Genomic DNA, 26,113 nt, shown 5'->3' with positions numbered 1-26,113 from the left:
TTTGCACAGCAAAACAGCCTCACCTGTTCTTGAATTTCTGCTGTAGAGACTCCTTTCCCCCATCCTGACAAACCTGAGTGTTGGAGGAAGTCAGGATCAAAGCTGGTTGAGAAGCTGCTTATTCAAGCCATGAATTTGTTGAGACATGGCTAGAACAAGACATATTGGTGGGTGCTGAGAGTGGTAGCAAGAGTGCAGGATCGAGCTGTGGCTGCCCCATCCCTGGAGGTGTTCAGGGTCAGGTTGGATGGGGCTTTGAGCAACCTGATCGAGTGGAAGGTGTCCCTGCCCATGGCATTCTATGATTCTATGACCTGGAATGGTAATTCTTTTGTTCTTTGATCCCTTGAATGGATGTTACACCATGTTTAGCTTACGTGAAGCCGATATTATCTTCAGTTTCCTTGTACCTTGTCCTGAAGATGTGTTTCTGAGCCAGTTTTGTATATGGGAGTTCACACCTCTGAACAAACGTACTGTTGTAGTTGTTGTGTACTGCTTTACTTTGCGAAACACAGGCTCATATAAGGTCTATATGCAGACAAGACACCTTATATTCCTATAAACCTGCTATTGCTGCTGTTGGGTAGTTCCTACAGAAAGTTTCTTTCCCTTACAGTTTGTTATTCTAATTCCACCAATTCAAGCAGTCTGAATTTGTTGACGTTTTGGCAATGGTGCTAAACGTTTTTTAAAGGAGAGCTGCTGCGAAAATGAATCTTGCCTGAAGGGCTGTGTACTGAGGCATGTCTTGAAATAGCTTACTTATTTTTGCTGCACAGTAGTTTAGTGGCCAGTGTTTTCAGAGACGTTTTGACTTGTTTGTTCTCTTTTCACTAAACATCAAAGTGAGACTTTGCGTAACAAGCACAAATGAACGCACATTTTTCACACAGGAAAGTGAAATGTAAACAAGAGTAGACAAGTGGGGGAGTTTTGGGAATGCAGAACAAAATCTATTGATGTCCCTGGAACATCTCATGCCGTGGCAGTGGGCCTGTGACAGAGAATTTGTAACATTATTGAAAAATATGGATGTTACTGCCATATTAGGGGGGTTGCAGTGCACTCTGCATGGAATCTGTGCTGGTCTTGCATGCCTGATTTTTCTGGCAGTCACTACATCTTTAATGATCCATTTGTGCTGTAACACGTATCTCTAAGAGAGGAAATTACAAAGGCCTATTCTTCCCACTTACCCTTATAACAGCCCTCCACATCTGTGTTGTTAGAACTGACGATGGTGTTCTACTGCAGACGTTTTTTCTAGGGCAACAGACACTGAATAGATGATCAGAAATAGCTCTGTATGTCAGGAAACTCAATTAAACCATTCTGAAAATGAACATATAAAGGCAGAGGCGTCCCTTTACTTAATCACGCTTCTGCTAATGTAACCATTGCACTCGCCACTGGTCTAAGACAACATTAGATACATCCCAAACACACAATGTTAGATTTATCCCCAACATGAAGGGGAAGGAGAAGCAACACACAGCTTAGAAAATTGTTAGTAGAGTTAGGAAATAGCCATAATCTCTGATGGTAGTTTAAATCCAGGCTGGTCTAGTAGGGGTAGCAGCAAGATTCATGGTTTCAGTGAAGAGAAACCCTACAGGAAAGCTGGGCAGGGGCTCTTACCCGTGGATGCAGGGCTAGGATGAAGGGGAATGATTTTAAGCTGAAAGAGAGGAGATTAAATGAGAGATTAGAAATAAATGTTTTCCTCTGAGGGTGGTGAGGCACAGGCACAGGTTGCCCAGAGAAGTTGTGGATGCCCCATCCCTGGAGGTGTTAAAGATCGTATTGGATGGGGCTTTGAGCACCTGATCCAGTGAAAGGTGTTCTCTGCCTATGGCAGGGGGGTTGGAACTGCATGAGCTTTTAAGATCCCTTCGAGCTCAAACCATTCTGTGATTCTATGAAATCAATTATCTGCTTCACAGATAAAATTAGGTCATGATTCTAATACCGAACCAGACATTTGGATGTAGAAGGTAATACCCCTTCAAGATGTGGTTTTAAGAACAGGAAAGCTACACGTTGCCCATGCAGAATAAAGAAATTTGCATTATTAGACCTAATGGATCACCTATTTTAATTGGAAACAAAGGTTTGAGCTATTTATTGTTGCTGGCTTAGGTGCATTTCATGGAAAAACCCATGTGCTTTTTAGGATTAAAAAGTGTTTATGAGTGAAATAGAATAGGATCCACAACTTTTACTCTGAAGGACTAAAATTTGCTACAGATCCAGAGGAAGCATTTTGAATTTAAACTCTCTTAACTCAGAAATCAGTAGCTGATGACACTTACATATCTGCATTGAACTGATTTCTGACCTGTTTACAGCTGTCTAGTGTAAATTCATGTTTAAAATTTGCATATAAAATGTTGATGACGTGTAGACTTCTTTAATCCACTAAAACCAAGTAGACCTTTGTGTCTGGACAGCATGGAGCCATTTACATTTTGAAAGGACCCTTTGTTGAAGAGCATGTGAAATAAAACATTACTAGAAACATGCAATTCTAACTTTTTTTCAAAAAATTGAAACTACCCAAAATGAGTAGTTCTGCTTCTTACAGCCTTGATTTCCTTTCAGTCTGAATGGCTAGGTTCTTGGCTGACCCTGCAGATGTTTGTATGAAGGTGAAATACATTAGGCTAATGTCATATCCAATGGAAGAAATTGATTTTTAAGGTGTTACTTATTTCTTGTAAAATCAGTGACATAAACTGATACTTCAAGATCACAATTTATTTCTGTTGAGGACAGAGTCATTAAGTTCCACTTTACACTGATATTTAATTCTCTTACAGGTTAAATATGACGACTTCATTCTTTATAAATGTTGCAGAAGATGCTATGTGCATTCTTCTTGGCTTAAATCCTTTATGGAATCATAGAATGGTTTAGATTTGAAGGGACCTTAAAGATCACCTTGTTACAACTCCCCTGCCGTGGGCAGGGACACCTCCCACTAGACTAGGCTGCTCAAGGCTCACCCAACCTTGCCTTGTACAGTTCCTGGGAGGGAGCATTACTTTTCTTTAAGGCATTATTTTCTTGCCCTGTACTGTGACTACATCACAACAGTACTTCTGCAGAGCCTTTGGGATGTTCTTCGTGTTGTGGATGTGCCTGACTTCTTTTGACATGAACTTTTACTATCATATCATAGTCCTGGTTCTCTGTGTTTCTCTCTTTCATCTTCCTAGTGGCAACCAGCTTTTCTCATCCTGCTCCATAACCCTCTACTTCTGATCTGAATGTCTGGGGCTACTTTATTTTGTTTAAGCATGGTTTAACTTTTTTGGCTTTGTGGTTATGTAGAGACCAGTTCTAATGTTCAGCATAATGTTTTTGTCTATGAAGTTCAAAGAAGCTGAAGCGTCCTCACCCACATTTCTCACCTGCAAATAAAGCTTTGTCACTGTTAATCATTTCAACTGAACCAAAAGCATGGAGTATCTATCAGAAATTATATAGGCTTACAAAACCAGAAGGACTTTAGGATTTTTTGTTTAGAAATGTCCTTTCCTCCACTACAAAAATAACAAACTTGTTGCAAAACATTTTGGTTTTGAGAAGAAAAAAAGTACACTGCATTAGTTAAAATCCCACAAGTATTTTAGCAAAATGCTGATTAAAGACAGAATGGGAAATTTTGATTATGTTTTCTTTGAACTGTTGAAATGTCTTGGTTTCTCCAGTTTTTGAGGGGTGGATTTCAGCTGAAAAGATATCTGTCAAGTTTGCATGCACCCAAAATATTTGATGAGAATGCATATCGTAATCATGGTGGGATGCAACACTTATTTTCAAGTGCTGCTGTCTCTTTGGTTATTGAAATATTTATGGCATTAGTAATATCACTTGTAAAGAGAGCTTGACTTCTCTTTTCTTGACATAGAGCTGAATGCCATAAGAGACGATGTGCCTGTAGATCACAATATGAATGAGGAGACACACAGTGGTGTTATGATCCTTGTTGATTTGGAGCTGCATTTAGATGGACATCATCAGTTAATGATCACACTATAACCACAAAAATACAGAGGCAGTCCTGGACACCTACAAGAAGGGCTTCTTCATTGACACTGGACACTCAAAATTATTTTTGAACACTAGACCGTTAAAATCCCTCACTATCTCAGTGATTTGAACATAAAGGATGTTTTAGACAAGGTGAGAATTTAATGAATCACAGACAGCTAAAAAAATCTCTTTGCAGAGATTTCTTTTTTAATCTTCAGTTAATGTCTCAGGCCTTAAGAAAAAGACAAAATTGTTACTGACTGAGGGGAAAAATCACTGAGCGCTGCTGTGAGCACAGACCTCTGCTATACCTTGTATCAGACCCTTTTGCACTGAGGTGACGTGTTGTTAGCCTGCACTGTTTTTGAACCAGATCTAAATCCAACCTGCTTTCTTTGTTATTAGCTAGTGGGTGATGTATTTTCTTTGTTTGCTGTCTCAGAGCTCTCTGGAAAAAAATTGATGGTGGTGATGTGTTCATGCTCTTTCTTTCTCTGTCAAGCTGTCGGTTCCATCAGCTCAATTTTTATGTTCCAGACTGTGTGAACAGTTGTTGAATGCCTAATAGTACTTCCATTTGCCAAGCTAATCCACTTCTAGTACTTAAAATTCAATTTCACATGAAATCTTTGGCAGCAAAAGATCTATGTTCAGTCTAACCCTTGATAGTTGACAAAGAGTATTTTGAACTCTAGGCTGTAGTCAGAGCTATAACTGTAGAGGAATTAAATCACGGATTTCATCACCATCCTACTTTAGGACAGAGAAATTAATCATAGAACATTTGTTTTTAAAAAATAAATATAGATCAAACTGACAAGATCAGAGGTCTCTTGCTAGCCTGACTGCTTAGCAGTGAAAATTACGTGGGCTATGGCTTGAATATAGAGTGGAGTATAGCAGTAGCAGTTTGTCTTAATATTGTTGACTTGCTGAGATGTGTTGGTAGCTCTCAGCGCAGTCTTTGATCAGTTTAAGTCTGTAATATCACGTTGAAATAATTGCACGGGCCTAGCTGCGGTGTAAGGTGTCATAACATATATATAGAGAGATATTACATAGCTTAAAGGCTAAGAGTGTGTATGTCACTGTATGGCAATATTTTCCCCCCTGGAAGGAAATCCTCACATCTTGTGGTGAGATTGCATATAGCATTTTGCAAAGAGCAAAAGAGTTGCAACAACCCCCATAACCTGGTGATAGCTCCATTCTGTAAGGAAACAGCGCTTTCTGGTGCTGGTGAGATTGCTAGGACCACTCTTCATTTATTGTGAACCCTGTGTTCAGTCAGTGTCTGGTCCTCTGACACTATCAGGTTAAGCCTGGTGCGGTTTGAAACCTGAAGACCTCACGTGGAGTCTTGGGTCCAGCTCTGGAGTCCTCAGCACAGGAAGGACATGGGGCTATTGGAGTGGATCCAGAAGAGGCCACTGAAATGATCCGAGGGCTGTAGCAATTCCTTTATGAGGACAGGCTGAGAGAGTTGGGCTTGTTCAACTTGGAGGAGAGGAGGCTCTGAGGAGAACCTATAGCAGACTTCAATACTGAAAGGGGCTACAGGAAAGGTAGGGAGGGGCTCTTTATCAGGGAATACAGGGATAGGATGAGGAGGAAAGGTTTTTAGCTGAAAAAGGATGAATTTTGGATGGGATATAAGTAAGATTTTTTTTTCCAATGAAGTTGGTGAAACACTGGCACAGTTGCCCAGGGATGGCCCCATCCCTAGAAATATGCAAGGTTAGGTTCGATGGGACTCTGAGCAACCTGATCTAGTTAAAGTTGTCCTTGGTCCTGCAGGGGGCTTGGACTAGATGACCTGTAAAGGTCCATTCCACCTCAAAGCTTTCTGTGGTTTTATTCTACGATTCTAACATTCCTCAGGCTCCTCAGCTGCTACTGAGCTCTCAGCCAGTAGGAGCAAGCAGAGATTTTTCCACATGCCTTCCCACCTTTGCAGAGTTTCTTTTCAGACTCAGACCTTCCTCTGTTGAATTTGTTCTTCTTAAGTCCTTATTATGGCTGCCTCATTTTGCTAGTCATTACATTGTAGTCATTGGGCAGTTTCCAGTTATTGACAGGATGAATAGAATATGATCTGTTGGATCTCACCTATGTTTTTACTTCAAGGAACTGAGCCAGAAGCAGTGTGGTTCCTGCTTTTCTGAACTAATGATATAGGAGTTTTGAAAAAAGAAGCAGAAGTGGAGGAGGAGCCTAAAACTGATCTTAAAATTACTCACTTCTGACCATTGGGAAGTCTATTATAAAGTCTGGGTCTTTGGCCAGTGTTAGATCTATCTTGTTCCGTAGGCATCCATGCTGAGTGGCATGATTTGGAGGGGATCATCTCACTGAGGGATGTGCTAAGCCCCAGAATCACTCCATTCCCTGAGCTTGGAGAGATGATAGGGTTCTTGGCAGCACAGTGGGGATGGCAGGGCAAATTGAAAGAATTAAATTAAGAAGGAATATAATTTTTCACAAGTTATTTATCCTGCTTATAGCAGGCAATAAATAACCAAGGAACCTCAGGGCTATTAACAGCTTCAAGTGACTGTGTGGTTACTCACCAGAAGGGGAGAGGAACAACTTCCTCTTGGCTTCTCCTCTGAATACCAGATACCTGGAAAAGGTTGGGACACCTTTTGAGAGTTTAGATCTTGGGATTTTCAAATCTGACCTGTGAATTGTATTCTCTTCATAAAAATTTTTATGGCTGCTCTTGGAAGAGAATTAGGAAGGAAGCAAAAATTGGAATTGTACTCTCTTGCCTACCTAGAGCAGGTGCAGCTTTACTTTTTGTTTCAGATGTCAATGTGTAACCCTGCTTGCTTTTAATGTAGTATAACTGAAATGCAGTAAATGGTAAACAGGAGGAGCAGGTTGCCTGCCTTTACCTTGCGCCAGCCAGATAACCAAACCCAATAGACAGTGTGCTGCAACCCTTGGCGAGGCAGCAGTGCTGCTTGGCAGCACTACGCTGTTTCATTTGACTTCGTCTCTGCTTGAGATAAAAATATAATTCCCAGTGCTTAGAGTGTGCAATGCTGGTATCATAGCAAGGAAAGGTGTAGCTCAGGAGCTTTAATTTTTATTTACTTCCAGTTTTCCTCATTCTAGAAAAAATACCTTGGGCAAGAAGTTTTTCTGTACTGCTCAGGTGGGAGTTGATTTCTTACTGAAATAAGAATGTGCTAAAATTCAGAATTTGTAGGCATGTGGATAGATCTTTTAATTGTTGTGCAATTGCGTGGGGAGTAAACACATCAGTGCATGCAATTAAAGACTCAGTAAGAAGTGGAAAATGGTTTTATAAATTTTCAGGTGCATTCCCAAATGCACAGGTATGCCTATTATAGCATAATCTTATGTCTCTGGAGTGCACAGGGAAACCTGATGTTGGCATGCAAGGATAGGATGAATATTTTAGTCCCGCAGACAACAGTAAACATGTATATTTTATTTTTAGTACAAATTAGCCATGCAGGATATCAAATGAGTGCCTGAGGGGAGGTGCAGTGTGTTGAAATTGGAGTCCAAATGAAATCTGTTTAATATTAAAACAGTCAAATCCTGAACCAGCTTCTCCACTGGTGCCAATCAGTCCGGCTCCATTAACTTCAGCCGAGCTTTGCCTTTTTGTCTGCTGGGGAAAGGGCCTATGCTGAATATTTTGATTAAACACAGTATAGTTGTGCTAATAGATAAAAATTGCTGTTGTGCAGTTTTTGGAATGTACATTTACTGTCACGATTTATAAATTAGGTTTGAGCCTAGTCTGTAAAAGGTACTTCTGGGGCAGTTGTGGATGAGGAGCTCAACATGAGCCAGCAATGTGTGCTTTTGGCCCAAAAAGCCAATCCTGTCCTGGGTTGCGTCCAAACAATTGTGACCAGCAGGGCAAGGGAGGGGATTCTGCTCTCATGAGACCTTACCTAGAATCCTGTGTTCAGTTCTGGAGTCCTCAGCACAGGAAGGACATGCATCTGTTGTAGTGAATTCAGAAAAGCTGGAGCACCTCCTGTATGAGGACAGACTGAAAGAGTTGGGCTTCTTCGGCCTGGAAAAGGGAAGGCTCCGAGGAGACTTTAGAGAAGCCTTCCAGTCCTGAAAGGGGCTGCAGGAAAGCTGGAGGAGGGCTCTTTATTAGGGAGTGCAGGGACAGGACGAGGGGGAAGGGTTTCAGCTGAAAGAGGGGAGACTGAGATGAGATCTTAGGAAAAAAATGTTTTCCTGTGAGGGCAATGAGGCACTGGCCCAGGTTGCTCAGAGAAGTGGTGGATGAACATCCTGGAGGTGTTCAAAGCCAGTTTGGCTGAGGCTTTGGGCAACCTGATCCAGTGGGAGGTGTTCCTGCCCATGGAAGGGGGGTGGGAGCTGGATGATCTGTAAGGACCCTTCCACTTTGTACTTAGGCTGTTGCTTTCAAAATCAGCATATGACTTAAGCTGGAGACACGTTCCTTGTAAGTAGGATTCGGGTCCTAGATATATAAGGTTTTTAATCACTGTTTCTTGAAGTTCTGAGTCCTGGAGATATTTTTAAAAGCTTCCTCTATCATATGTAAGTGATAAGTGCTTTCAAAATATCCTGGTTTAATTAGCTGCCCCTAATAAAAGAAAGCCCATTTGCCTATTCTTTCTATCTGCCAGTTTTAATTACCATAGAGAAGAGAGGAACAATGACTCAGAAACCCATTTGTCCTGTTTGTATTTGATGATGTCTCAAAATAGAGACCAGCATCCTTCCTGAGAGGGCACTGAAAGTGTCCTCAGTGCAGTCCAAGCCAAGCTTTCTTTAATTAGAATGGGAGGGATTTTGAATGGTTTTTCTTTGAGTTAGCATTGGGAAAGAATTGAATCATAGAATCATTAAGGTTGGAAAAGATCTCTAAGATCATCCAAATGTCCAAATGTCCAAATGTCAGCCCAACACCACTGTGCTTTCTAAACCATGTCCTGAAGTGTCATGGCTGAACGATTTTTGAATGCCTCCAGGGAAGGAGACTCCACCACTTCCCTGGACAGCCTGTTCCAGTGCTTCACCACTCTTTCAGTAAAGCAATTTTTCCTAATGCCCAATCTGAACCTCCCCGGCACAACTTGAGGCCATTTGCTCTCATCCTATCACTTGGGTTTTGGCAGAAGAGACCCACCTCAGTACAACCTCCTTTCCAGGAGCTGCAGGGAGTGATGAAGTCTCCCCTCAGCCTCCTCTTCTCCAGATTTACCGGCTCCTGTTCCCTCACCTGCTGCTCATAAGACTTGTGCTCCAGACCCTTCCCCAGCTTTCTTGCCCTCCTCTGGACATGCCCTTCTGAAGAGGAATTAGGTTAGAAATTATGGCTGAGAGAAGTGTTTGAAAGGAAAAAGTAAATTTCTCTTGTATCTAGACACAAAACTTTCCTCTGTTACAGTTACTATAGCTGCAGTATTTATACTGTCTCTAACACCATTCTGGTACAAAGAGAAGAGTTTAATGTCTTTGCTGCTTGTGTATAAACCTCTTAACTGTGGGTTGGGCTGTTTTGGTAGCCCTCAGTGAGTATTGCTCAATTAAACTTTGGGTTTTGTTAGATTTGGCAACTAATTCTTAGAATTTTTATTTTTGGATGGTTGCTTCAAACCAAGACAAGAGACCATTGCATGCCAGCACAGAAGCTTTCATGGGGGTCCAGTAGTTGCCTGTGTCATACACTGCATCCTCCATTACCTCTGAGCAACAGCAAACACCATCACTTTCTAAATTGCTTACCTCCCATTCTTGGAGTTGTAAATACTCCCATTTTTTTAAGGCTGATAAAGAATAAATTCTAGCCACAGTCCCTTTTTTCTACTCTGAGGTTGCATTTACTCTTGAAGCGCAAAACAAAAAAATCAGAAATACAGTAGCAGCATCTTCCACAGAGATTCAGTGCAGGCATATATGCTGCCCTTAATTACAGTAATTATTGATAAAAGATCATCCTGGCAATACTTGGGCCAAGGCTTTTATAAAGCAGAGCCTCTGTTTAGTCCTTCTGCGTGCAGCCAGTTGGGTTTTGTGTGAACAAAATGTGTCATGTTTCCAGGGCTCTTCCTAGGGTGCTCACAGACTGCATGAGAGAGCTCTGGGTGCTGCTACCAGGTGTAACTCCTTCACAGGAGGGGAGTTGTTAACTCTGTTATACTCACATCTCTGAGGATGCCAATTTAATCTGTTTTACTAAATTGTATCCTTCTCTGGCACCTCTGTGCAGTGACGCTGTCTGAGATCACCCTGCTTTCTGTCATTGCCTCCTAAAGTAATTGCTGCAGCTGAGACAACCATTGACCCTTCAGTTTGCTGCTCTCGCTGTGTTTGTTATTGCTTGAGAATTGAGGCATCTGTTTTTTGCTGTAGTGAGATGTATAGAGAGGTGAGGGACTTAAGATCACCTTCAAGTTCCTGTGTTATGGCACTGCCCTCACTAGAAGCTGTAGTTACTTGCAGTTTATGAAGCTGCTGTAGGAAGCAAAAGTCTGTATACAACATTTTTTCATTATATACCTTCAAACATTTTCTACAGTATTAGCAGTGCTTTTGTCTCCTGTTTATATGCTAAATCTTATTCATACCAATGAGATTTAGGAATGCATAGTTTTGAATGGGATGGTACAAGGCACAATACGAGAACCTCAATGAAAAAGGACGTTGCTCCAGGTGCAAGAAAAATTAACTGTGGTTTTGTTCTTAATGGTCTGATCTGCATGCTTTGCTTTGTGTAGGAGCATGTGCATGGCCCATTGGCAGATGGGGATGTGTGTGGTATTTGAAACTAGAAGAATACCTGTTAGCAGATGGGGAAATAATGTGGTATTTGAAGTATTAGAATAATAATGAATATAAATTAACCTCTTTAGCTTTGTATTTGCAGATGATTAATATTGCATGCATCACTAGTTGCCACTTCTCTTATGAGTGGGAACCTCCTAAAAAGGTTTCTTGCAGTTTACTTTCTATAATAGGATAGTAGAAACAGCTGGCATATCATCAACTTTATTTTTCACTAGTGAATTAATTGTGATAGGTGTCAGAGAGAGCACTCTTACAATCTATAGTGAAATTTAGGTCTGCCAAATAGCTTCAGTCTTGGTATTGTCACTTAATTCATTGACAAGCAGAAAATCTCATCTAGAATTGTCAGCTGCAAAGATAGGATGTAAAGTTAAAACTACTTCGGAAGAGCCTTGAATGCTCAAAACGCTATAGAACAATCTTTCTAGAAGGGGTTGTTAAATAACGCAGGTGGAATTGTGTACAATAAAATGATAAATGTGCAGCATGTACATTCAGATGTCCTGGATATACATGGTTTTTATTCCAAGAAGAGTTATTCCTCTCGCTTGCCCAGAAGTCTTATTAATGCCCGGAAATTCCGTTATGTGATTGCTTACACTCACTCTGCTCTTTAACTTGTTTGTAGAGAACTCTTAATATTTTGAACATACCCTGTGCCATTGTATTGGCATGGGTTTAAAACGTGATTTATCTTAGGTAGGTGTAAGACTGTAGCTAGATGTCATTTATCCAATTACATCATTGTAGGCATCTTCTGTGAATATCCAGCCCTTGGTGGAACTCAGACGTTGCCTGTTTCTTTCCAGCATCCTTCTGGAGACTTGTAGTCAGAGGCTCAGTCTTCCTACAGAAGGCAGGGAATGTTTTTCCCCAAAAGTCAATAGACTCTACAGATTTATTGCTCTGGTCCACATGCAGCATTATGGAAATATGTGCTAAAAGTAGCTAAGTATATGTAGAGAATCTGAATTTTAACTCTTCAGAATGTACAAAGGAGTTAAGTGCAGAACATGATTCATCTTCTCATGATATTAGGAAGAAATGTTTTCCTGTGAGGGTCGTGAGGTTGTCCAGAGAAGTCACGGATGCCCCATCCCTGAAGGAGTTCAAGGGCAGGTTGGTTGAGGCTTTGAGCACCCTGATGCAGTGGAAAGTGTCCCTGCCCATGGCAGCAGGGTTAGATCTGGATGATCTTTAAGGTCCCTTCCAAAACAAACCATTGTAGGATTCTATATTTTAATATATCTTGGGGTTTCTTTGGTAACTAGTATTGCCCTTAGGCAATTAAATTAGGTAGTCAACATCTTTAGGTATTTTACAAATACAAGTCCTATGAATAAAGCTGAAAGTTATCATGTTGAGAATATTTTTCCCTCCTCTTTTCTCTGTTGTTTCTAAAAGCTTTAAAGATGTGACATAAATCAGTGTAACAGTAATTCTCTCAGCAATGTAGGATAATTTTCTGATGACAGTGCTTTAGAGATTATACTTTAAAAAAAGAAAGCAAAGCAAAGAGATTGTAGAGAAACTGCCTTTTTTGGAGGGGTTGTGGTGAAGACTGATAAATGATATCATTAAGCTGATGAATCTGCCCTAGTGGAGCTTCCTGCCTTACTGAGTTTGCAGCCTGTGTGTTAGACTTGATTTTTTAAATTTTTTTCCCAAACTTGAGCAAGGTGAACATAGACTTTCAGGATGAACAGACCCAGGCTCTGCTTTCCAGCTTCTGTAGGATAAATGATGCCCCAAATTCCTCAATGTTCCAGGTTTAAAAGCTCCAGTTTTGTGGCTCCCTGAGGCTTACGGTTCACCTTTTCATGGATGCTTGTTAAGAGAGGCAAAAAGACACAGGACCAGAGATAAAAAGCGCGTTAGTCTTTATGTAGGTAACTCAAAAAATACATTTTGTCTGCCTTTATAGGTGCAAATGGATGCAGAGATGAGTGTGTATGTCTGCAATCACTTGAAGATATGTTTCACTTCTCCAAAGAATCGTAGAATCTCTAGGTTGGAAAAGACCTTTGAGATCATAAATTCCAACCGTACCTGTCTACTACTGAAACATATCCCTAAGCACTTCATCTACCTGCCTTTTAAATATCTCGAGGGATGGTGACTCACTCACCTCCCAAGGCAACCTGTGCCAGTGCTTGATAACCCTTTCTGTCAACAAGTTTTTCCTAAAGTCCAATCTCGGCTCACTCACTGAGTGTGTCAGGAAGTTGCCTTCCACACATACTCCAGGAACCTCCTAGACTGTTTCTTCTCTGCAGTATTACACTTCCAGCAGACATCTGGCAAGTTGAAGTCCCGCCTTGGTCTGAGACAGGGAGCATAGGGTGTTATTCCAGTGGTCAATCTCGTTCTCACACTCCCTAATGGTCCTCAGCCTGCTCACTTTCATATTCACAGGAGGATTGGACAATGCAGGCATGCAAGTAAATCAACTAGAAATAAGTATGTAGTCACTTTTCCCAAATAATGACAAAGGCCATGAATGGCTTAAATTGGTACCTGGTTAAAATGCAGGAAGAACAGTTGACACAGAGACCTTATCACTACTATAACTACCTGAAAGAAGGTGATAGCTAGGTCGGTGTTGGTCTCTTCTCCCAAGTAACAAGTGATAGGACTAGAGTAAATGACCTTAGGTTGTTCCACAAGAGGTTAGATTGGATATTAGAGAAAATTTTTTACTTAAAGAGTAAGAAGTGGTGGAGTCTCCTTCCCTGGAGGTGTTCAAAAAGTATGTAAATGTGGCACTTCAGGACATGGTTGGTATTAGGCTGATGGCTGTACTGGATGATCCTAGAGGTATTTTTCAGCCTTGATTATTCTATGATTCTATGTTTTTTTATGAAGAGTTGGGGCTTTTATTGTTTTGAGAGTTTGAGGTCTCATTAACATAATTAATTTGGCAGTTCTCGGTAATACAGGTGCACCAGTTCATGCTGTTTGTGAAAAAAAATCAAGGTGCCTGTCTAATTTAATATTACGTGTAGCCCATCTTTTATTAGATGGATTTTATTTAGTACCCTTCCAAGCTGGATATTGGTGTAGGGCTTGTGGGTTGCACCAAGAAATACCTTAATTCAAATAGTGGAGCTGACATCCTATACCAGCTTCTTTTATCCCTGCCCTGCCTTGGTCCTCTGCCAAAGCCGGATCCAGAGCAGCCTATCACAAATCTCTAAAAACAATATTTTACTAAAATCTCTTGCACCAAAAGTTAAAAAACATGCGAGTTTCAAAAGTGGCTTTGTTTTTAAAATCTCTGTTTATTATCAGGTGGCAAAAAGATGTTCATGAGAACATTAATTTTAATTCATGTAGTGTCTTGACCATCTTTTTCCTCCTTGACAGAAACAGACACAGCGTAAAAGTAGTATCCAGTAAAAAGGATTTTAGGCTTAAGTCTCTGCTCAGCATCTTCTGCTTGTTGGAAGCAATTTTTGATTTTTCTAAATTATTTGTGAGAATATGTAACTGTAAGTGGCTGCTGAGAAGGTAGGAAAGTTAAAACATCATCAAATCTCGTAGAGGCTTAACAAATGAAAGATGGAAATACGGTGTATATATCGAGCAGTGCTTCAGTGAAAAGACCAGAAAGGCATGTAACTACTGAAAAGCAGGCTTTAGGTCATAGAATCATGGAACGGTTTGGGTTGGAACATCATACAGTTCCAATGCCTCTGCTATGGGCAGGGACACCTTCCACTGGATCAGGTTGCTCAAAGCTGCATCCAGCCTGGCCTCAAAACATCTTCAGGAATGAGGCAGCCACGACTTATCTGGGCAACATGTGCCAGTGCCTCACTACCAGCACCAGGCCTGTGGCATGAGAAATTGGAGCGGACTAAAGTTGCCCTATAGGAAAGGAATAAGCTTGAAAAGAATAAGGACAAACTGGTACAAAAATCTTGGTGATATAAAACAAAGATAGTGAAGGCATACTTCTGAGAAAAATAAAACCGATTTCAGTGTTACGTTTGAGAACGTAACCCAGTCAGGAAATACTAGTATTCCAAAACTGTTTTATTCTCCAGTCTAATTCTTTGGCTATACTATTTTCTGTCTTGTGAGAGAGCTGTCTATAGAGGATGCTTCTAATTGTCACTTTAATGTGAATATTTTTATTGGAAATTACTGTTTCTTCTTTTTCCTCTCATTGTTTGGAGGAATTTGCAAGTGAAGTATCTCGCTTGGTGTGAGGTTCAGTGCAGGCTGCTCTGTATCGCAGCTAGAAGTCAAAAAGTGGATTCCTTTTACTGAGTGATACAGAATGGTTTTGCTTTGCTTCTTGGGGGGAATATTGCATGCTATGGAGAAACAGAAAGGCATAATTTGAGGAAAAGGGGGAGAAAAGCAGCTCTAAATGCAATGTTATTGAAAGGCACAAGCATATTCTAGGAACACCATAGTTTTAATGTAACGATAAAGCTGATAAAAAAAATACTCAAGAGTTGGTTATTTTAAGAAATAACATAATATTCTTGAAACCCAAAATGCCTTAAGCAATTTCTCTTTAATTTGCTCCGGTGTGTGTGTAGATACACATGTATACACAGAGCAATAATAAAACCAGGGTAACCCTTGTTTCCGTGTGTTGATTAATACAGTTCCAGGGGAACACAGAATAAAATCATTTTTTGACTTCCAGAACAAAGACAGCAGAGTTCCATGCTGTCAGCAAAAACCTAGTATAAGCAACAGCCCCCTTAAGGCCATTGTTCAGGGCTAAAAGGAAAAACAGAAAATACTTTTTCTTTTTTTTTTTTTTTCTTGTAGACAGTAATAAGCACACTTGGTCCTTTTTCAGTGGTTACAGTTTAGGGAAAAGGCGGCTCCTTGACACTTCCTCAGTGCTTGGTGCTGGCAGTTTTGCCGTGCTTGAAAGAAAAATATTTCATTGCCTTTCTCCTGGAATTTCTAGCTGAATTATGGCTGGTTTGTTGTTTGCTTTTTTTTTTAATATATCTAGATTTCTAGGTAACTCCAGTAGCTTCCCTGAAGGACTGGAAAATGGACTGACTCTTCAAATGTCCCACATATCACCCTTTAGAAGTATTTTCCTGTATTGATTGGTATTACTATATTTCTATGGGATTTCTATGGGATTCCAGTGATATTTCACTGGAAAGACTGAGTTCATCCATGTCTGGCACTTTTTTCTTTGTCTTTAACTGATGGTGGTCTCAAATATAGTTCCATGTTTCACTAAATACTGTTTTTCTATCGTAGGGAGTGGGTGCAGTGCAAAGATGCAAATCTCTTTCTATTCAGAGGTTTTGATTCCAGAACCCTTAAATCCAGCAAAAAACTTCAGACAGCTTGGTGCTTTTCCCAGGCATATTCAAAGGTGACTTTTTATTTTTGTACTGGCGCTTTCTAGGATTTTGTACTATAAAATAAATGAGGACTCTGACATAGGCTGAATGTATGCTGAAGGGACTACAGTTCGTAGAGATGTGAGCTGCTATCAGCTCTACATGTGCTGTGGCATTCCGTGTTAGGCTTGCTGGGTATGAGTGAAGTGCTTCTAGGATACCCAGTACTTTCATCAGATATAAGGAATAAGGAAGCATTTTTGGCTAGAAATTTAATTAAAACAAGGAAAGGTTGTACTAATTTAAGTGATGGGAATGACATGATGTGAGAATGTAGCTTTTGAGCAATTTTTTACTGCAAATGGGCACTCAAATAAATTGGTGAGAAAAGTGAGATATGAAAATTTGCCATGGACGGAAACCTATAGTAGACCAGTACAGCAAGGAAGGAGAGATTTCTTGAAAATGGATGGAAAATGCCAACTGCTTTAGACAAATTAAAAAAAAAAAAAAAAAAAGAAATGTAAAAGTAAGAAATTAGAAGAAGGTCAGAGCAGTCTTTGCACTGAGTTGCTGACAGGGTTTGGAGGATCTGTGAAACTGCTGAGCTGTCAGACTAAGGCTATTCTGCACTAGGAACTTGATCATTCGCAGTTAACTGATGTCATGAAAATATGAGGTATATTATGCAAAACCCCACCAAATAATACCCAAACAAAGTAGAAATCATTGGACAAAATTCAGTAAAAGAGGATGTGTGCGCTGTTCTTCAACATTTTCAAGTAATTTCTCCTGATCAAACAACAACCGTGTAAATACAGCAGGCACATGAATGCTAACCAACTAACGTTATGTTTTTAGGAAACAAAGCTTTATTGTTGTGCACATTCAGTAAGCCTAAAACACTATCCTGAGTTAACAACCCAGAGACAAATGTGTATAAGGCTTGCAAAGGCTCATAAACTTGTTAGCTAATTTAGTAGGAGGCTCTACCCTCCAGCCTTATTAACAATAAAATATTTTAAATAACATACAAGAAAAAGATTGCAGGGCTTATTCTGCCAACACTTACGGCTGTTGTCACACTGCAACTATTAAAATAATGGCATTTTAATGGTAATATATATGTATACATATAACAGTCAGATGCTTCATTGTACAAAAACAATTATACATGCCTTATGGCACAGAGTTCACAATTACAAAGTCAATGTTTGCCAGCTGTTTTACTATAGACTTCTTTGTGAAACTGAATGTTTTCTCAATGACGAGTCAGCCAAACCCCAAAAGTACAGGTGCTCGTGTGTAACGTGACAATATCCATTATTACCACAAACAGTAGTGTTGCTGCAGTGGCAGCATTACCCACAGACAGCAACATGGTGAATACCTGTCTGTTTCTAGTAACTACTGGCTGCCAGTTTAATGGCAGCATTTCTGTGGTACTTGAATGTGAGACCTTTAAATCAGCTGGGAATGATAGGAACTGCATCTTGGTTATGTCTGACTGTAGATAGCTATCTTCAAGTAGAAGCTTAAACCTCAAAGCAGCCATGTTTAAATTTATCCTTCCCTGCACAAGGATGTAATCCTTGGTCTGCTAAGTTTTGGAGTATCCAAGGTGCTACTCTTTCCAGTGGCTTGAGGGGTTAGGCCTTTTAAATTTAATTTACTCTCCCATTCCAGCTTTGGGGCTGTATTGCTTAACATAGTGGCTTCACTGAATTACAGATTTATAGAATGGTTCAGGCTGGAAAAGGACCTTGCGAAGTTTTTAATCCAACCTCCAGCAAAAAGAAAGGCCAGCTATGAGATCATACCACATTGATTAGGGCTTTACACAGTTGGGTCTTGAAAACATCCAGGGATGGACACTGCACAACCTCTCTGTGCAACCTCAGCCACTGCTAGGTTATCCTGAGGGTGGAAAAGATTTTCCTTAAATGCAGTTGAGGTTTATGCCCAGTAACTCTCATTCTCCTGCCATGCACCACTGCAAAGAAGCTGACTCTGTCTCCCATGACCTCGTCATGAGTACTGCCAGGCTGCTACTAGGTTTTCTCCCAAAACCAACTCTTCTCCAAACTGAACAAGCTTAGGTCCCTCAGCCTCTTCTCACAGGGTAACTGTTCCAGACACCAACCATCATGGTAACCTTCTGCTGAACTTGTTCCAATTTATTGACGTCTGAGTTATATTGGAGGCTCCCAAACTGGATACCATATTTTAGAGGTGGTGTAGCAAGTGCTGACCATCACTGCCACTGATGTACCATCTATGCTGCTGCTAGTGCAGCCCAGGATGTGCTTATCTTTCACTGCTGCCAGTGGTCCTTGCTGTTGTGCAACCAGGTGAGTGTCCACCAAGTGTCCCTTCTTCACAGAGCTGCAGCCTGCATCATATAATCATAGAATCACTATGTTGAAAAAGACCTTTGAGATCATCAAGTCCAACCACACCTGTCCATTACTAAATCATATCCCTGAGCACTTCATCTACCTGTCTGTTAAATACCTCCAGGGATGGTGACTCCCACCACAATACCTGACTTGTTAGGTGCTCTGCTCATATTTGCCCATAGACACTCAACCCTCTCATCATTATAATTGAGCTCAAGACTATCAAAACACTCTCTAACACAGAGGGCTACCTCACCACCTCTCCTTCCTTGGCTATCCCACCTGAAGTGTTTATAGCCAGTCATAGCAGCACTCCAGTTATGCAAGTCATCCCATTGTGTTTCCATAATGGCAATTATATTGTAGTCTCCTTGCCTTACAATTACTTCTAGTTCCTCTTGTTATTGCTCATGCTGTGTGCATTGGTGTAGATGCTCTTCAGCTGGGCTGTTAATCCCACTACACTCCCAAGGGGAATAGTCTTGATTCCTAAGTGACTACCTTCTGAATTTTCTAGCCCATCGGTAATCTTTGTGTTTGTGCTGGCATTTGAAGTGCTATCCCCTGCTCCCTCTGAGGTGATGGACCAAAGGTCCTCACCAGCACACCATTTCCCAGACACTGGAGTGCTATGATGAGGCTTTTTCTATCAAGACTGATTTTGTCCCCCTCACCCGTTGTGAGGGGTTCCTCCTTCCCAGGTGCAGGACTTGGCATAAGTCCTTGCTTGCTGAATTTCACAGGGCTCCTGTTGGCCCATTCTTCTGGCCTCTCGCTCTGAAAGGCAGCCCTACCCTTGAGTGCATCATCTGCTTCTCCTTATACTGCCACCAACTTGGTGACACATGCAAGCTTGATGAGATTGACCTCCGTGGCTTCCTCCACGTTATAGATGAAGATATGAAGGAGGACAGATCCCAGACTACACTGTGATGGTACTCTGCTTGCTGTCCTTAGGTAGAGTATAAGTCATGGATCTGTTTTCTGAGCCTGCCCATTCTACCATTTTCCATCTTGTAGTTGTCTATATTTATAGACTATAAGATCCACACTCAGATCCACAGATGTTTTGGAACAGAGCATTAAAAGTTTTGCAAAAGTTGGGGTAAATGACATGCATTGCTCTCCCCTTGGCCCCAAATCCATTCATTTTCACCTAGAAGGCGATCGATTTGGTCATGAGTAACTTACTCTTGATAAATGTGTACTGGCTGTTTTGAGTACCTTCTTCATGTGCCCAGAAGTGTGTCCCAAGGGGAACTGCTTCAGCAACTCTGTACATTCACATTTACTTCAGTTTATTTAGGTTATGTGCAGTTTTTTTCTGAATGTAATGTACTGAACTTTGTATGTATCCTTAGACAACACAGTTGTTTGTATCCTTTATCAGTTACTGGGAGTGCACGTGGTCCATAAAACTGACAACAAATCTGTTGATGAACACCATTAACACATGTTGATTTGGATTAGCAGCTGATGATCCTTTTATTTTCAAATTCCATTGAATAGTTAAAGTGCTTTTTATGCAGTTTGCTTGTAAATCAGGCAGTTCTTCTCAGCAACAGAAATCGTTACTTTTAAAGTCTCAGATTTGATCAATACAATGTTCCTTGGGGTACTGTTTTATTTGACATTTCACACTGTCATTGTGCATTTCAAACAAAACTGCATCTACTACTAAAAAAAACTGAGTTTATTGTGGGTTTTCATACCCTGTGGTGTTCACTTGTACGTTTTTATTATGCATCGCATGTCCTGTATTCAGCACCAAACTCATTCTGAACTTCTGAGATTTAAAGTAGAGGCCCTAACATTTTCCTATGAATAAATCAGATGGTTTCTGCTCTGTGTAGTATCTTCTGAGTGTGGTACATTAACCTTAGTTCCACTTAAGAAAACTCTCACCTCCAGATTTCTGTTGATTTTTTTTTTTTTGTGGATTTTGTGGAATTCAGAGTGTATTTTGGATGCGTGGATTGTATTGATAAAGTATCCTGCTTTATCAGTGTCCTATGGACTGAGCTTCTTGCAGCAGGATAGTTGTAGTAATGCAGCAGAGTGCAGTTTGGTGAACCAAATTACAGATCCTGTAGGTCGCAAATTCGTGCTCCATGCCATACTCCTAAATTCCTACTGTCTTCTTAATGTGGGCAAACCCAGGCAGTTTATTTCTAGACGTGGCTGCCCCATCAGCAGGAGCTATTGTTTCCTACTTAGTGCTTTTCATCCCAATAGGTGGTTGGAGGCCTTGAACCATCCAGCAATTACGCATAGATATTAGAGGAGCATGGAAACTCCAGCCTATTGACCTAGCACGTCAGTGAACTTTATGTGTATATATATATGAGGCAAGAGAGATATAACCCCTGAATGTTTCAATGCCTATATTATTGTGCGGTTGGAGGCAGGGAGGGGATGACTAGAGAGTAATGCTAGGTGTCGGTTTTAATTGTTAACCACTTCCAACTATCATCACCAGTTGGACTGCAAGCACAAATGCTTGGTATGTGCTTCTGTCATTTAACACTAACTAGATTTTTGACTGGTTGTTTTTTTCTGTTCTAAATTAAGGACATATATGTCTTTGATGACAGCTGCTTAGACAGTAAGTGATAATAACAAGTGCCTGCAGAGGCAGAGAGGGAGTGAATCTCTGTTATCACAGCCATTATCAGAGGATGGCTGTACTGTGCATTTTCAGCAATGGAAGCTGCTAAGTCTCAATCAAGTTCTTTGTGGTTGTATGGAAAACATATTTGTCCTGTCTTCTCTAGCAGTTAATCCAATATCCATGTCTATTTGAGACACAAATTGGAGAAAAATGATCAAGTAAGGGCTGTAATTTGCATAAAGTTTTGATCTGCTCGTTTAGTTTACAGACTCAGGAAGGAGTTGAAATGTTTAATATGGATTCTGCTGCACTGTGTCTGCTAGAGTGCACCTAAAAGGCAAAAAGAAAACCCAAAGGAAAATAACAGGAAAAAGAAATTGGACAGTATTTTCTTGGACTACTGGAAATAATAATTCATGCACGTCAAGGTGAAAAAATTCCTGGTTCAACAGGATTTTATCTTTGATCTAAATTTATCTTCGTAAATTTTGCCTCTTATTATACATCTCTTAGTTTCCCAGAGAAGTGGGTTCTTTTCTTGGCTAAAAGGTACTTTGTCATAGTCATGGATGTTTTGTTTAAAAGCTTAAAGTAAAAAAAAAAAAACTCAGGAAGCTGGATTAATGAGAACTCAATATAAATTTAGAATTGTGTAAGGTCTTGGTGTGACTTCTTGGAATCAAGAAATGGCTTTTACTGGAAAATACTGAAAACTTAATAATAGATCAGTGACTGTTGTTGTTGCTTGTTATTTGGTGAATATTGATGATGATGCAGTTTTAAGTTATACTTTAAACCTCTTTCAGTGGATTGTGTGACAGCTGGAATTCAAAAGCACTTCTGAAGGTGTCTGTGGTATGACTTAGAATGAGAGACTAAGTGATAATAGTGCTGCACTGGGAGGAATTGAATAATAAATATAAGGACACCTGTGATACCCATGATCCAGGCTTGATGTGACTGAAGGCTGAAATCTTTAATCAGGACACACACACAAGGTGAATGTACACATTTCAGAATGATTAAGGTCAACACTTGAAAATGAGTAAATACAAAGGTTTTCTGGCTTGGAGATGGAGCAATGCTTAAGCATGCAAATGCATAGTTTGGAAAGTGTTTGTCCACTTGTATGTTCCTAGGTAAGTATTGATGAATGAAGTGCAATTTTAATTTCAGTTTTGATACTGAGTTGTAACTTGTCAGTTTTTTAAACTTGTCTTTTTCACATAATTCTTGATTTCTAAAACTGTGTATCTGCCACTCTTAGCAATCCTTCTTAAAAAAAAATCAGTTAAGGAGAAATTCAAGCTCACTACTTTACTAGTATCCTTCACAAAACCTCTGTTCTGGTTTGGGCTAAAGTAAAATCAGTTTTCTAGCTTCAGCTAAGTCTTGTCTAAGTAAATTAATTTTCTGAAAGTTCACTATTTTTCAGACAGTGTTTCTCTCTAGAAGTGACAACATGGGGCATTGTTATGTAGAAAGGCCATTGCTTATACTTATTCCTGTTGCTTATGGCCATCTTCTGTGTACTTACTTCCCATGCCACTCTACGTATGTTTTAATTGCATCTTTTTTTCAAAATAGGCACTGTCATGCTTAAGTTGAGTGTTCCATCTATGACATTTCACAATGCTGATTGCCTAAATCCTTCACTGCAGTTATACATTTGAATTTGCTAAATACTTGGTTTTCTAGTGGTGATTTTCATGTACTTTTAAAAATGTATTTTTGAAGGAGCAACAACAGAGCTCTTCTCCATCTTTACTTTTCCTTTCTGGCATGTAAAATCATAGAAACACGGAATGCATTTGGTTGAAAGGGACCTTAACGCCTATCCAGTTCTAACCCCCTGCCTTTGGCAGGGACAGCTTTCACTGCATCAGGTTGCCTAAAGCACCATCCAACCTGTTCTTGAACACCTCTATGGGTAGGACATCCACAATCTCAAATACATACAGACAGGTATTCCTGAAAAATCAGTAGTAGCACTAGAGTCTGGTAGTTTTGCATCTGATACTTTCTGTCCACCCTCCTTCAATAATGTATGACTTTGGTCTAATTGCTTCTCTGTAGTATGGCTGTCCTCATCAGTAGAAGGTGATGTCTTGCTCCTTGCACCTTCAGTTGCTCTAGACATAGGTAACACAAAGACTTCTATAGTTTCTAAAGTACATAGTATAAGGACACTTGTAGTTTGGAAATCCAGCTGTACTCACAAGATGGAAAGATACTGAAGTGAACATGTAATTGGAGCACTCGACATTATCTGGCCAAGGAAGGGATCCTCAAGGAAGGGGGTTTATTGTCCCCAAGACCAGAGAATTTGCATCCGTCATTGTGAGGAAAGATGAGAAAACAGAGGTCATACTTGCTTTTCATTGTTTTATACATGTTTTTCAATTTTTCATCATTTCTGTCTTGTACAACCAAAAAGTCAGTAAGGGAATCTCCAAGGGTCATGAGTAGTTTGATTTTCAGGTGCAGAAACACATGCATTGTACTGGATGGTAAATATTAAAAGAAAGCATATCTGGAAATAGTTTGGTTTAAATATATGTAAAAACTGATTCACTGCAGCATAATACTAGTTTTGAAGTCAGTTGATTTAAATGTATTTTGGGACTGGAGTAATGCAAGAGTGAATCAGTCCCATTATTATTTTGGGAAAAAATTATTATGCTAGTAGTTTTTGAGAAATTTTTCTGTATGAGTAATTTCTGTTTTGGGAGGGAAACCATACCTTTTTTCGTACATCCAAATGAATTCCATCTTGCATATGCAGAACTGTTTATTTTTAGGTTTCGTTAAGGAAAGATTTTTTTTTTCCTCTGTAAGTAGCAGATGTCTCAGATGAGTAAGAAAATTCAGGCATGCTGTTACGAGACAGAATCCTGAAAAATCTGATTATTGCAATAAAAGGAGGACCGAAGGTTTCAAAACTTGCTTCATAGCACCTCTAAAATTAAAATATTAAGGTATTTGCCACTACCATTGAAAACTGAAATTGTTACTCAAAAAGAAATAATCAAGTTCTTAACATCTTTTCAGTGCCGAAGAAGAGAGGGCAGCATTTTGGGTGTAAGTTAATCAAGCATATGACATTGGCTGACAGCGAGGATGAAATGTTAGTAGTTATATTTATTGCCTTAGAAATTGTAGAGTGGTTTGGGTTGGGAGGGACCATAAACATCATCCAGTTCCAATTCCCCTACGTGTTCCAAGGGCAGGGACACCTTCCAGTCTATCAAGTTGCTCAAAGCCTCAACCAGCCTGGCCTTGAACACCTCCAGGGATGGGGCATCCTTGACTTCTCCGAGCAACTTGTGCCAGTGCCTCACCACCCTCACAGTGAAGAATTTCTTCTTAGAACCATAGAATCTTTAAGATCGATACCTGTCAACTACTAAATCATATCCCTAAGCACTTCCTCTATCCACCTTTTAAATACCTCATGGGATGGTCACTCAATCACCTCCCTGGGCAGCCTGTTCCAGTGCTTGATAACTCTTTCGGTGAAGAAATTTTTCCTATTGTCCAATTTAAACTTCCCCTGACACAGCTTAAGGCCATTCTCTCTTGTCCTATCACCTATCACTTGGGAGAAGAGACCAACATTCAACTCTCTACAACCTCTTAGATAGTTAGAGAGAGAGATAAGATCTCCCCTGAGCCTCATCTTCTCTAGGCTAAACAAACCCAGTTCCCTCAGCTGCTTGTAAGAAAGACTTGTTTTCCAGCCACTTTACCAGCTTTGCTGCCCTTCTCTGGACACGGTTCAGGACCTCACTGTCTTTCTTACAGAGAAGGACGCAAAACTGAACACAGGATTTGAGGTGTGGCCTCACCAGTGCTGAGTACAAGAGCAGAATCACTTCCCTGGTCCTGCTGGCCACACCATTTCTGATACAAGCCAAGATGTTATTGGTTGAGTAGCCAGAGAACTTAATGCCTTAATATTAAAGACTGAGGCAAAGAAGGCATTAAGTACCTCAGCCTTATCCTCATCCTTTGTCACTATTGTTCTTCCTACATCCAGTAAAGGATGGAGATTCTCTTTGGCCCTACTTTCGTTTTTTATATATTTGTAGAAGGATTTTTTTTTTATCTTTCACAGAATGAGCCAATCTAAGTTCTTACTGGGCTTTAACCCTTCTGATTTTGTCTCTACATGGTACCACTTCATCCTTGTAGTCCTCCTGAGATGCCCACCCCTTTTTCCAATGTTCATATATTTTCCTCTTTCTCCCGATTTCCATCCAGAGCTCTCTGCTCTGCCAGGCCAGTTTTCTTGCCCACTGGCTCATTTTCTGGCACATGGGGATGGCTCGCTTTTGTGCCACCAGGAATTCCTTCTTAAAAAGCTTCCAGCTCTCTTGGGCTCCTTAGACCTTAAGGACTGCCTCCCATGGAACTTTATTGACTAGCCTTTTGAACAATCCAAAGTCTGCCCTCTGGAAGTCCAAGGTGGCCATTCTACTGACCCCGCCCCCCCCCTTACTTCTCCTACAACTGAGAATTCTATCATCTTGTGATTGCAACTACACACTATCTAATCTAAATCTTCCCTCTTTCAGCTTAAACCCCTTTCCCTATCACCTCATTCCCTGATAAATGCAGCTTTCAAAAGTGTTTGAGGTTGTGGGTTCAAAATATTTTAAATTTCTTTTCAGGCTTCATTACAGTATATAAATTGCACTAATAGGTCTGTTACATGAAGTTCCTTAATTAGCTCAAAAATCCACATGGATAAGTGCGTGGGAACAGAACTGTCACAAATCTTAACAGTCTGAAATGTTCATTAGTTTTTTTTATTTAAATTGTCTGAGACAGATGAGCATTAGCCAAACCTGAAACGTAGAGAAAAAAGATGTTGTAAATATATTCACGTAGCACAGAGAAATATTGAACCATCA

Source organism: Cuculus canorus, chromosome 3, assembly GCF_017976375.1.
Source record: "Cuculus canorus isolate bCucCan1 chromosome 3, bCucCan1.pri, whole genome shotgun sequence".
NCBI classification, from domain to species: Eukaryota; Metazoa; Chordata; class Aves; order Cuculiformes; family Cuculidae; genus Cuculus; species Cuculus canorus.
Note: the sequence above shows the minus strand (reverse complement) of the source record.